We start from the raw sequence: 10,501 nt of genomic DNA, 5'->3' as shown, positions 1-10,501 counted from the left end.
TGAATTCCACAGGCATATTTATTTGTATGTGTGCAGCTGTTTGTACATGGTCTTCACTATGGTATTTATTTCAAAAGTAAAAATTTGGAAATAACCTCAGTGTCCACCATGGGGAACTTGCTAAGTGATTTATGGTGGAACACAGAACTATACAGCCTTAAATATAGGGACTGTTTTTATGTACTAATGTGGGAAAGAGCTCCAAGATAACATTAGGTGAAAAGATGTAAAACTTGTATATGGTGTGTTTCCATCTTTGTAAAGAGGAAGTGTTTGCATACACACACACACACACACACACACATGCTTTGAAAGATAAAAAGAAAGCAGGCCCACTAGTTGCTCTTGGGGAGGAGAAATGAGGGGAATGGGATGAGGAATAACTTCCATTCTACGTCTTTTGATATTTTTTGAATTTTGAAATAAGAATTACCCGTTCAAAAAATAAAGAATCTCAACTCTTTCAAATTAAAGTAAGTTTGGTGTTTTATTTCATTGTTTACTGTCAGTCTCCCCGTATTAAATCATCCACATGACTATATTTCTTGCCACACCTGTTCTGTATTTATGTATGTGCTGTGTGTGTATTGATGGAACCAGTTAAGTGTAAAAGCTTTGACTCTGAACTTTCCTGTAACCTGGCTGTAGTACATAAATTTACAAGTCATTTTATTAAAATGCCTGCATTAGCCCAAATTCGAGAGCCACACAAACTGTAGCCAGCAGCTAAGTCCCCCCATTTTTAGTATCTCCTTGCACATCCTCAGAGACATTGAAGTCATTTTTTTTTAGGCAGAAAAATAGGTATGAGCAGGGTGGAGAGAGAATAAGGCCAGTAAAGCAAAGGCAACGGCGAAGAAATCTGTATCCAGTCTGAACAGCAGCCTCCCGTAGGTCTCTGAAGGAGACCGAGATGAACATCTCCCACAGCGCGCCGTCCAGCGTGCTGGTCACTGGTCACATACAGCTATTTAAGACGTAATTTTAAATTAATAAAAATCCAGTTCCTGTCACGATTTCCAAATTTCAACTGTTACTAGCTACAAATGACATTTACATCATACTAGTTTTTTTGGACAGTGCTTAAGGTGAGTCTGTTAGGCAGAAAGGCATAGTTATGAGCGGGGTGGAGAGAGGCTACGGCCAGTAAAGCCCCCTAGAAGGGACTCGAAGAGTGAACCAGGTGAAACCAGGGAGCCAGAAGGCGCGCAGCTAATGAGTTAGTCAGTGGAAGCTTGGAATGTCCAGATACTCCCCAGATAAAAGTGTGGGAGCCCTGCCTGTGTCTTCATTGTGCCAAGTAGGTCATGCCATTGTAAGACTTACTCTGGCCTGCTAAAAGGCCCGCCTGTAAACAGCATAACAAAGACAGGAAGATTCCATCTTAGAGTTAAAATTGCATTTTAAAAAAGCCCAAGAAGTTAAGCAGGATTCTTAACATACTCTTTGGCAGACACAGTAACGGCGCACCTTGGAGGCCGGGCGGGCGGTCCTGACTCAAGCTGCCCTCCTGGGAGGGACCCAGAGCGGCCGGAAGGGCGCGGGGCGGTGGGCGGCGGCCCCGTGAAGGCTCGGCGTCGGGGGTCCGCGGAGTCGGCGGCACAGCCCGTGTGAGTGGGGCGACGGGGAGGCCCACGTGTGCGCACGGTGGGGGTGACGAGTGGGCGGTGGGGCCCGGGCGGGGGCAGGGGGGGAGGGTCCGGTGAGCGCGCCTGCCGGGGGTCGGGGCGGCGGCGTGTGCCAGCCCGTGAAACCTCAGGGGTGACCCTGCAGGTGTGCGTGTCAGGTGCGCTGGCTGCTGGGTCAGAAGGCACGGCTCCGGAGCACCTCCGTGCTCACGGTCAAGAGCTTGGTCTGGGTGGCGGCTACGCAGGTGCGCCACGCTGAGCGCTCCCACCTCTGCTTTAAAAAATGTCCTCTGAAGGCACAGACGCGCCTGCCTGCCTGGGTTCAAATCCTCGTCCACCTGTCACTTGCTTCACAACCTCTGAGATAACCTCTCTGTGTCCGTTTATATGTGTGTCACCTGTATAACGGAGGGTGGTGGCACCTCGTTGTCCCTGGTAAGGAACCCAGCCAGCATGACACAGCGAGCCCTGGGGAGGCTCTCGGCCTGGGGGTGGCCTGGGGCTGCCGTGGGGACCCGGCCTGGCTCGTGGGTGCTTTCCCACTTCAGAGGCAGGGGTCTGAGGGTTGCTTTCTGTGGCTCTCTGAGCCCAGTGGTTCCGTGCAGGACCCAGGACCCAGGAGGGGGTAGAGGGTGCGAAGGTGGTGTGGCCAGGCAGTGACCCCGGCGTTCTGTGTTGTGCCTCCTTTCGCAGACTCCACAGCACAGGGCCGGGCACCCATCCCCCTGGGGACCTGTCCCTGTTGTGCTCAGGAGGAAAGAGGCCCAGGGCAGGGATATGGCCAGCTAGTGGCACACACTGGGGCAGCAGGTCCAGGGCTTCTTGCTCCAAACCTGTGTCCAACCTGGGTGACCCCAGACCTGGGGCTGTGTGGTTCCTGCACGAGAGCCCAGTGGGGTGCCTCATCCCCAGACTAATTCTGGGAGCTGTGGGTCACCCCACCCATCCACATGGATGCTGCCTTCTCCCCAGGACGCCTCACCTTCACTGGTCGTGGTGGGGGCAGGGGAGCTGCTTCCCTGCAGAAGCTTGATTGAGGCAAGCACCTTCCCCTCTTGGTGCCTCAGTTTCCTTCCTGAAGGTCTGGTGGCACTTCCTCACTTGGGTGAAGCAAGGATCAAGCAAGCTGATGTAAGGTGCCCACAGGGCACACACATGGGCACTGGGGTTCAGCCAAGCCCAGGGTGGGCAGTGCCGGAGGAAGCGTGGTGTGGCAGGGGCAGGGCCTGGGAGAGAGGCCAGCGGCTGGTGAGGGGAGGCAGGGCTGTGGAGCCTCTGGTGAGGGAGTCTGGGGCCTGCAGGCAGGCGTACCCTCCCTCATACCGCCTCCCCCTCGCCAGCTCTTCCTGCTCACAGGGACACTGAGGGGGACAAGCCTGAGGCCCAGGACACCACAGACCCAGCACATGCCTTCCACATGAGTCCCCTCGGTGCTGGACTGGAGACGGGGCCCCTCCGGCTGCCCGCACCCCGCCTCCTCCTCCTGCCCCTCTCTCAGCCTTGTCAGGGCTCTGAGACCCCACACCTGGGACACATGCTCTCTGGGGCCACACCGCATCAGCCATTCACAGGAAAGGGGCAGAGCAGGGCTGGCACGTGGGACGCCCAGGAGGTATTGGCAGGCAAGGGAGGGGCACTGAGCAGCATTCAGAGAGGAGGTGGGGGCTCTGCGTGTTAGAAATGGGAGCAGTTACTCTGAAACAGGTGCGGCTCCCGACAGGCCCTTTCTCCACGGGGTCACCAACGAGACAGCCACACATGGGCAGAAGCGCTGTTGCCAGAGCCTGGGGGAGCTCCTGCGGGGGCAGTTAAGGCCAGGCTGGGGACCCTTGTGGCCCAGGGCACATGTGGCTGGCTCGGATGCCATCCCAGCCTCCAAGCCTCTCTCCTGGCCCTGCAGAGGATAGAGACCCCACAGGAGTGACAGATGGCTCCAAGGGGGGCTGGCAAGGGCCATCCAGCCATCCCTTTAGGGGCCCAAAGCTGAGCACTGGGAAGAGAGGGGTCAGTGTGCCACAGTGCGCTCAGGCTGCCGTGACACGGGACCACGGGCCAGCCATGTGGCATAGCCAGCGGACATTTGTTTCTCACAGTTCAGGAGGCTGGACGTCCAAGATCAGGATGCCCACATGGCAGCTTCTGGGAAAGCTCTCTACAGGTGGCTGTCCAGCCACCCTACCGTGTCCTCTCCTGATGGGTGGGGGGGCGAGCTCTGTGGTCTCTGCCTCTTCTTAGAAGGGCACTAATTCCAGCAAGGTGCCCTCAACCTGATGGCCTCATCAGCCTAATCACCTCCCAAAGGCCCCACCTCCAAAGTCCTTCCCAGTGGGGGTCAGGGCTTTACACACAGGAATTTGGGGGAGATACAACATTCAGGTGGGTCCATAGCAATAGTGCCAGCTCAGCTTGGGCCACTCGGAGCATGAGCTGTCAATGACAAGGGCATTTTCCAGAGCGTTCACATCCTGCCATCCCCATGGGGCTGGCCCTGGTCAGACAAACTGTGGCTGAGACAGTACATGTGGGATGTTCCAGAAGCCATTGACTGTTAAGGACGTGATCTTGGACTTCATGCAGGAGGAGTGGGAGCTGCTGGGCCTGACACGGGGGACCCTGTACCACGATGGGATGCTCAGCAACTACGGCACCCCGGCGTCCCTGGGGGAGGCCTCTCTGCCCTCTTCATCCCCGTCACTCGTGTGTTTATGAATCCCCCGCTTCATCCTCGGCCACTCACACCCACGTGTGTCCTTGCTCTGAACCGTGTCCCCCAGCAGGTCTCCTGGGCAGAGAGCTTTCCTGTGCCTGGGGGCACACGCTGCACTGTTGGGCCTGTTGCGTCCAGGCTGACTTGTGGCACCAGCATCGACCTTAGCCTCCTCCTTTCCAACCAGGGGCAGGGCTTCCAGATTCCAAGCCAGACATGATCTCCAAGCTGGAGCAGTGGGAAAACCCTGGACTGTGGGGAGACAGGTCCCGAGAGGTCCAGGTGAATGAAGTAAGGGTCTTTCTGTTAGATCGGTTTAATCTTTTTCGATAAATTTTCCTCCAGCTTCACTGAGGTATTATGGACCGGTGACTGTATATTTAAGGCATACAGTGTGTGCTTGAATATATGAAATGATTACCACAATCAAGTTAATTAATTCGGCCATGACCTCACATGGATATGACCTTTTTCCTGTGGTGAGAATACTTCAGATCAACTCCTCTGCCTGTACCACCCCCTTCCGGGCTGCTGTGCTCACAGGGACTCCAGCAGCATGCAGGCCCCTCGCCTCCACTCTCCCCCGAGCAGCCCTGCCTTGGAACAGAGAGAAATACTACAAAGAGCTAAGTCACAGCCCAGTCCTCCTCTGCTCAAAGGCCTCGGTGGCTCCCACCTCTCAGGGTAGAAACTGAGGTCCATGCATGGCCCACGGCCCCTCGAGATTTGTCGCCACAGTCTGCCCATTCTGACCCTACCCTCTCCCGTGCCCTTGCCTCAGTCCACTCCAGCCGGGCCTCCTTGCCTGTACCCATCTTGGCATTGGTATTCCAGTGACCCCAAACACTGCCTGAGTCCTTCCCTCTATTCAGGCCTCAGCAGAGATATCAGCTCCTCAGAAAACTGGCTTGCTTCTGGGACACCATCACATCAGCTCCATGAAGGCAGGCCATGCCTGTCCTCTCCACTGCAGCGCCCGATCTGGAGAGGCGCTGGCTGCACTGGGGGCTCAGGATGCATCTGTGGAAGGAAGACCTGCCGAGCCTGTTCTGGCAGCAGGGGAAGGTCTGAGGAGCTGCAGGGGACATGGTCACAGGCCCTGCCAACATAGCACCTCCGCCAAGGCGCCTGCACACAGCTGGGCCCCCACCTGGAGTCTCCTGCTCAGTCTCTCACACCCACTTGCACACCCAGAGGACAGGTTCTCATACCCAATCACATCCAGGCATCCGCTGTGTCACAATCACACCATGATCACAATCACAGTCACTATGACAAAAGGTGTAATCGTACGCAGTCTGGGCCTCTCATGCTGCCACAGGCCCTCCCTGTCACCACTGTGTCATCTCATAGGCACCATCACACACAGTGACAACCACATGCGGCTACACAATTATCACACATGGTGACAAACACAGTGGTTCTCCACCACCATCACCACCCCGACACAGAATTACCCACACACGTAGTCAGTGACACACGCAGCCCAACCTCCAGGTCATGTAGTCACACACCGTACAGGCGTGCAGAATCAGCTGCACATGGTCACAGTGCACACACACTACGCACATGACATGTCCCTCATCCTTCACACGGTGACCCACACCCCTCAAGTCAGCACCCTCTGCCCGCACCCACTCATTCACCCCTCTCCTCCACGCAGCATGCATGGTTCCGCCTCCCACACACCCTCCAGCCAGACTCTCCACTTACCGCCACCACTGCGCCATGGACACCTGCCACTGTTCCCATCCCAGCGCCCCCAGAACTACAACTCCCGGCGTGGCCCGGGCCTCCAGGAGACCTCGACACGGCTACCTGGGAACAGCTCTGCATTTGGGGTCCCAGACGAAGGCCCCTGGTGAACATAAAGCGTTTCAGACCAGGAGGAGAAACTTCCTAGAGGAGCCTGCTGTCCCCCAACCCCCACTCAGGCCCGTCTCGGAGAGAGCCCACGCCCTCCTCTGTGCCTTTGTGCTTTGTCGGACTCCATCTGTTCATATCCCCTTCTGAGGCTGGCTTGTGAGGCTGCCCCATCCGTGAGGCCTTCCGCAGAACCTCAGCCTGTCATTCTCCTGCAGCCCAGCATCCGTTTCTTCCTGCCCCTCCTGTATCCCACCAGTCATCAGCCCTAAAACTTACATGCCAATTCTCCACGATCCTCACCTTATTTGAGCTCCTACCTCGATCCAGCAGGGGTCTCCTTCCTGCCCTCCCCACACTGTTTAATTCTCCACACCTGCATCCAGGGGGCCCTTCCTGCAGCCCCAGATCTGTGTCCTGCATGGTGAAAAACTCTCCACTGCAGTCCCTGAGGCAGAGCTTCCTGCGTGGGTTATGAGTGTGCTGGGACGTAAGCGTGCTGGGACAGTAGTGTGCCAAGATATGCTGGGGCCCAAGATACCTGTCCAGTTAACTTCATATATGTGCATATGGATATTGTCACTTTTCCGTGAGGTGGAAGTACTGCTTTGGGATAAATGTCAAAGTCCTTCATTACCATTCATGATGGATCCTGACTTGGCCCCCAGTAGCACTTCTACATGACCATCTTCCCCACACCTGCCTTGTGGAACTAGTGGTTCCTGAAGAAGCCTTATTTTTCCCACCTGTGTGCCTGTACCTGTGACTGGGACCCTCCTCTCTTTTCTCCAAGATGTTTCAGATGCCCCTTCCCAACGAAGCCCTCCCCGGCCCAGCTGACTTCAGCTTGCCCTCTCAGCTTCCTGAGTACCTCCTACGTAATGTCTCTTAAGCCTTCTACGATCCGTGCGGACTCCTTGGAGCTCACAGCCTCTTTCCCAAGGGCAGCTGAGCTTCCAAGAGCAGGGCTTGTGTCGCTTCTCAGTACCCGCAGCACAGAGGACACGACACACTCCAATATCTGTCGAGTGAATGTACTGTGGCCAGAGCCTTCCTGGACTCCGCCTGCAGGCTCCAGCCCGCATCGCCCTTACACATGTTCATGTCTCCCTGCCAGCTGTGGGCCCTGTAGGGAAAGAGCAATCTGATTTTCCCAGGGCAGCACTCAGACAAGCGTGCATTGAGTGGCCCCAGTAAAACACTGCTGTGTTGACTGCCCTTCCCGTCACCCCAGAGCCCCTGGTGCTGCGGACTTAGAGGTCGGCAGTGTCCCGTCGGTGTGCTCTCTGACCTCTCAGAGCCCCGTATCTCTGACCTTTCAGGGTTTTGGCCTTCTTCCCTCTGCTTCTCTGTTGATCCCTTCTTGCGTGAACTGTTTGGACCACTGTAAGTCTGGGGAGAGGAAATCCTGGGGCAACATACCTCTAAAACTGAAATCAGTCAAAGGGAGAAATAAAGTTTAAAACCCATTTACTGCTTACAAACTGCAGTCCAGGGCCGTTCCTCTTCCCTGCTCAAGGCAGAATCAAACCAGCAACCCACCAACCTCTCAGGTTAAGATAAACCCTCCTTCGCCCAGGTAATTACCCACTGATATGGAGATGGACTACTTGTCTGCACCCCTGAGGAATGCCTGTTGATATGCAGATGTGCTAAAGTCAGGCTCATTCTGTGTACCCACTGTGTGCCCCTGTATGGGGCTCATTCCCTCCCTCTATGTCACAAGTAAAGAGACACAAAGACTGATCAAGGAGTGAGGTTCAGAACGGGGAGGTTGAGCCCAGGGAGGCAGAGATCTTGTGTTCGTATCTGAAGGAGTCCCAGACACAGGCCATACACAGTGCAGCCAAGGCTGAGAGACGGAGAAAGTCAACAGACGTGGGGAGAAACTTAGAGAAGAGAGGTACACATCCCAGATGACATGATCCCACGGGCCACCAGCAGGCTGCAGGAGGTGGAAGTGAAATGGCCCCAAAGGCAGGCTGCAGAGTCCTTTCTCCCCAGGACAGCTTTTGGGACCTAGATGAGTGACTTCCCTGAACCTCAGTGATCTGCTCGTCTGTAGGGCAGGAACCACAGGACCTGCTTTGCGCCCATGGTCTACCCATCACCTCTCGGGCCCTGCTGCCCCCGTCTGTCGCTGAGGAGCTCAGTCCCACTCCCCAGGTGCTCTGAGCATGTCCAGCACCCACTGCGTCATGAAGTTCATGTCCGCCCATGTCTGTCGAAAATGGGAAGAAGTCAAAAGTGAAAAGGAACAAATTAATCAGAAGTAGAAGGAATAGTAATGATACAAGAAGAGACCCACAGAATGGAAAACAGGCAATGAGAAAAGTGAGCAAAGCCAAAACTGAATTAGTTCTTTGAAAACATTAATATAAAACTAATAACCCCCTAGCTAGACTGGCAGAGCTTGGGAGTTGGGAGGAGGGTAGAAGGGACATAACATCGGGCATGAAAGAGGTGACATTACAGACCTTGCAGGCATTAAAAGAATACAGGATTATGAAGAACTCTGCTTGTAAATCAGCCCACCCAGAAGAAATAGGCAAATTCCTTGAAAAACACAAGTTATCAAGTACTAGTTGATGCTAATACACGTGTGTACACTAGCGCCTCAGGGGCCAAGCTCCAGGCTGGGACTCAGCAGTGGTCCAGGAGGGTGTCAGGTGGGCAAAAGGGGCTCAGATCTGAGGTCAGCAGGGAAGAACAGAGTCCCCCCACCCGTCCCACAGCCTCAGGTGCTGGTGTGGGAAACCCAGCCTCTGGTTGGGGATACAGTGCAGCAGTACCACCTGGTGGCCACTCCGGTGAACGAGCTCTAAACAGCTTCTGAACAGTTTGCGGCGATGGACAGATTTGGACAAGCTGAGGTTGGGCATGTCTGAAAACTCGGGCTGCCTACCCATACCCGCTGGGGGCCAGGCAGAGGCTCCTGGGGAATGGAAGGCAGCTTGATGGAAAGGAGTCTTGGAAAATGTGTGCCCAAAAGCCAGTCCTCACCCCTTCTACCCTCAGAATCCAACCCAGAGTCCATCTGCCTTCGGAACAAAGCAGCCTACCGCATTTGCTTCAGGCCTGGGAGTCAGCCCCCAACTCCCTCCCGCACCCATGCTACCATTAATCAAAGACACAGTTTAAAGTGTCTCTTTGCGTTTATTAATTCATCCAGCTGAATTCATCCAGCTGCAGCAAGAAGGATCAGAACCAGACTGGAGAAAGTCTGTCCCAAGGATGCGTCAGCAGCCTGAGGTTGCAGCTGGATCAGCTACCCAGACAAATTCGGCAAAAGAGAGAGGGCGGTTCACACACCTCAACATCCAAAAAGCAAATAACCTTATTAAAAAAGGGCAGAAGATATGAACAGACAATTCTCCAAAGGAGAAATTCAGATGGCCAACAGGCACATGAAAAGATGCTCCACATCGCTGATCACCAGGGAAATGCAAGTTAAAACCACAATGAGATACCACCTCGCACCAGTTAGGATGGCCAACATCGAAAAGACTAGGAACAACAAATGCTGGTGAGGATGCAGAGAAAGGGGAGCCCTCCGACACTGCTGGTGGGAATGTAAATTATTAGTTCAACCACTGTGGAAAGCAATATGGAAGTTCCTCAAAAAACTAAAAATAAAAATACCATTTGACCCTGGAATTCCACTCCTAGGAATTTACCCAAAGAAAACAAGTTCTTGGATTCAAAAAGACATAAGCAGCTCTATGTTTATTGCAACATTATTTACAATAGCCAAGATACGGAAGCAACGTGTAAGTGTCCATCAGCAGATGAATGGATAAAGAAGAGGTGGTACATATACACAATGGAATATTACTCAGCCATAAGAAGAAAACAAATCCTACCATTTGCAGCAACGTGGATGGAGCTAGAGGGTATTATGCTCAGTGAAATAAGCCAGGCAGAGAAAGACAAATACCAAATGATTCCACTCATCTGTGGAGTATAAGAACAAAGAAGAAACTGAAGGAACAAAATAGCAGCAGACTCACAGAACCCAAGAAGGGACTAGTGGTTACCAAAGGGGAGGGGAGGGAGAGGGCACGTGGGGAGGGAGGGAGAAGGGGATTGAGGGGTATTATGATTAGTACACATGGTGTGGGGGGGTCACGGGGAAGACAGTGTAGCTCAGAGAAGACAAGTGGTGACTCTGCGGCATCTTACTACACTGGTGGGCAGTGACTGCAATGGGGTATGGGGGGGACTTGATAATATGGGTGAATGTAGTAACACAGTGTTTTTCATGTGAAACCTTCATAAGAGTGTATATCAATGGTACCTTAAT

The sequence above is a fragment of the Manis javanica genome, chromosome 17 (assembly GCF_040802235.1).
Source record: "Manis javanica isolate MJ-LG chromosome 17, MJ_LKY, whole genome shotgun sequence".
NCBI classification, from domain to species: Eukaryota; Metazoa; Chordata; class Mammalia; order Pholidota; family Manidae; genus Manis; species Manis javanica.
Note: the sequence above shows the minus strand (reverse complement) of the source record.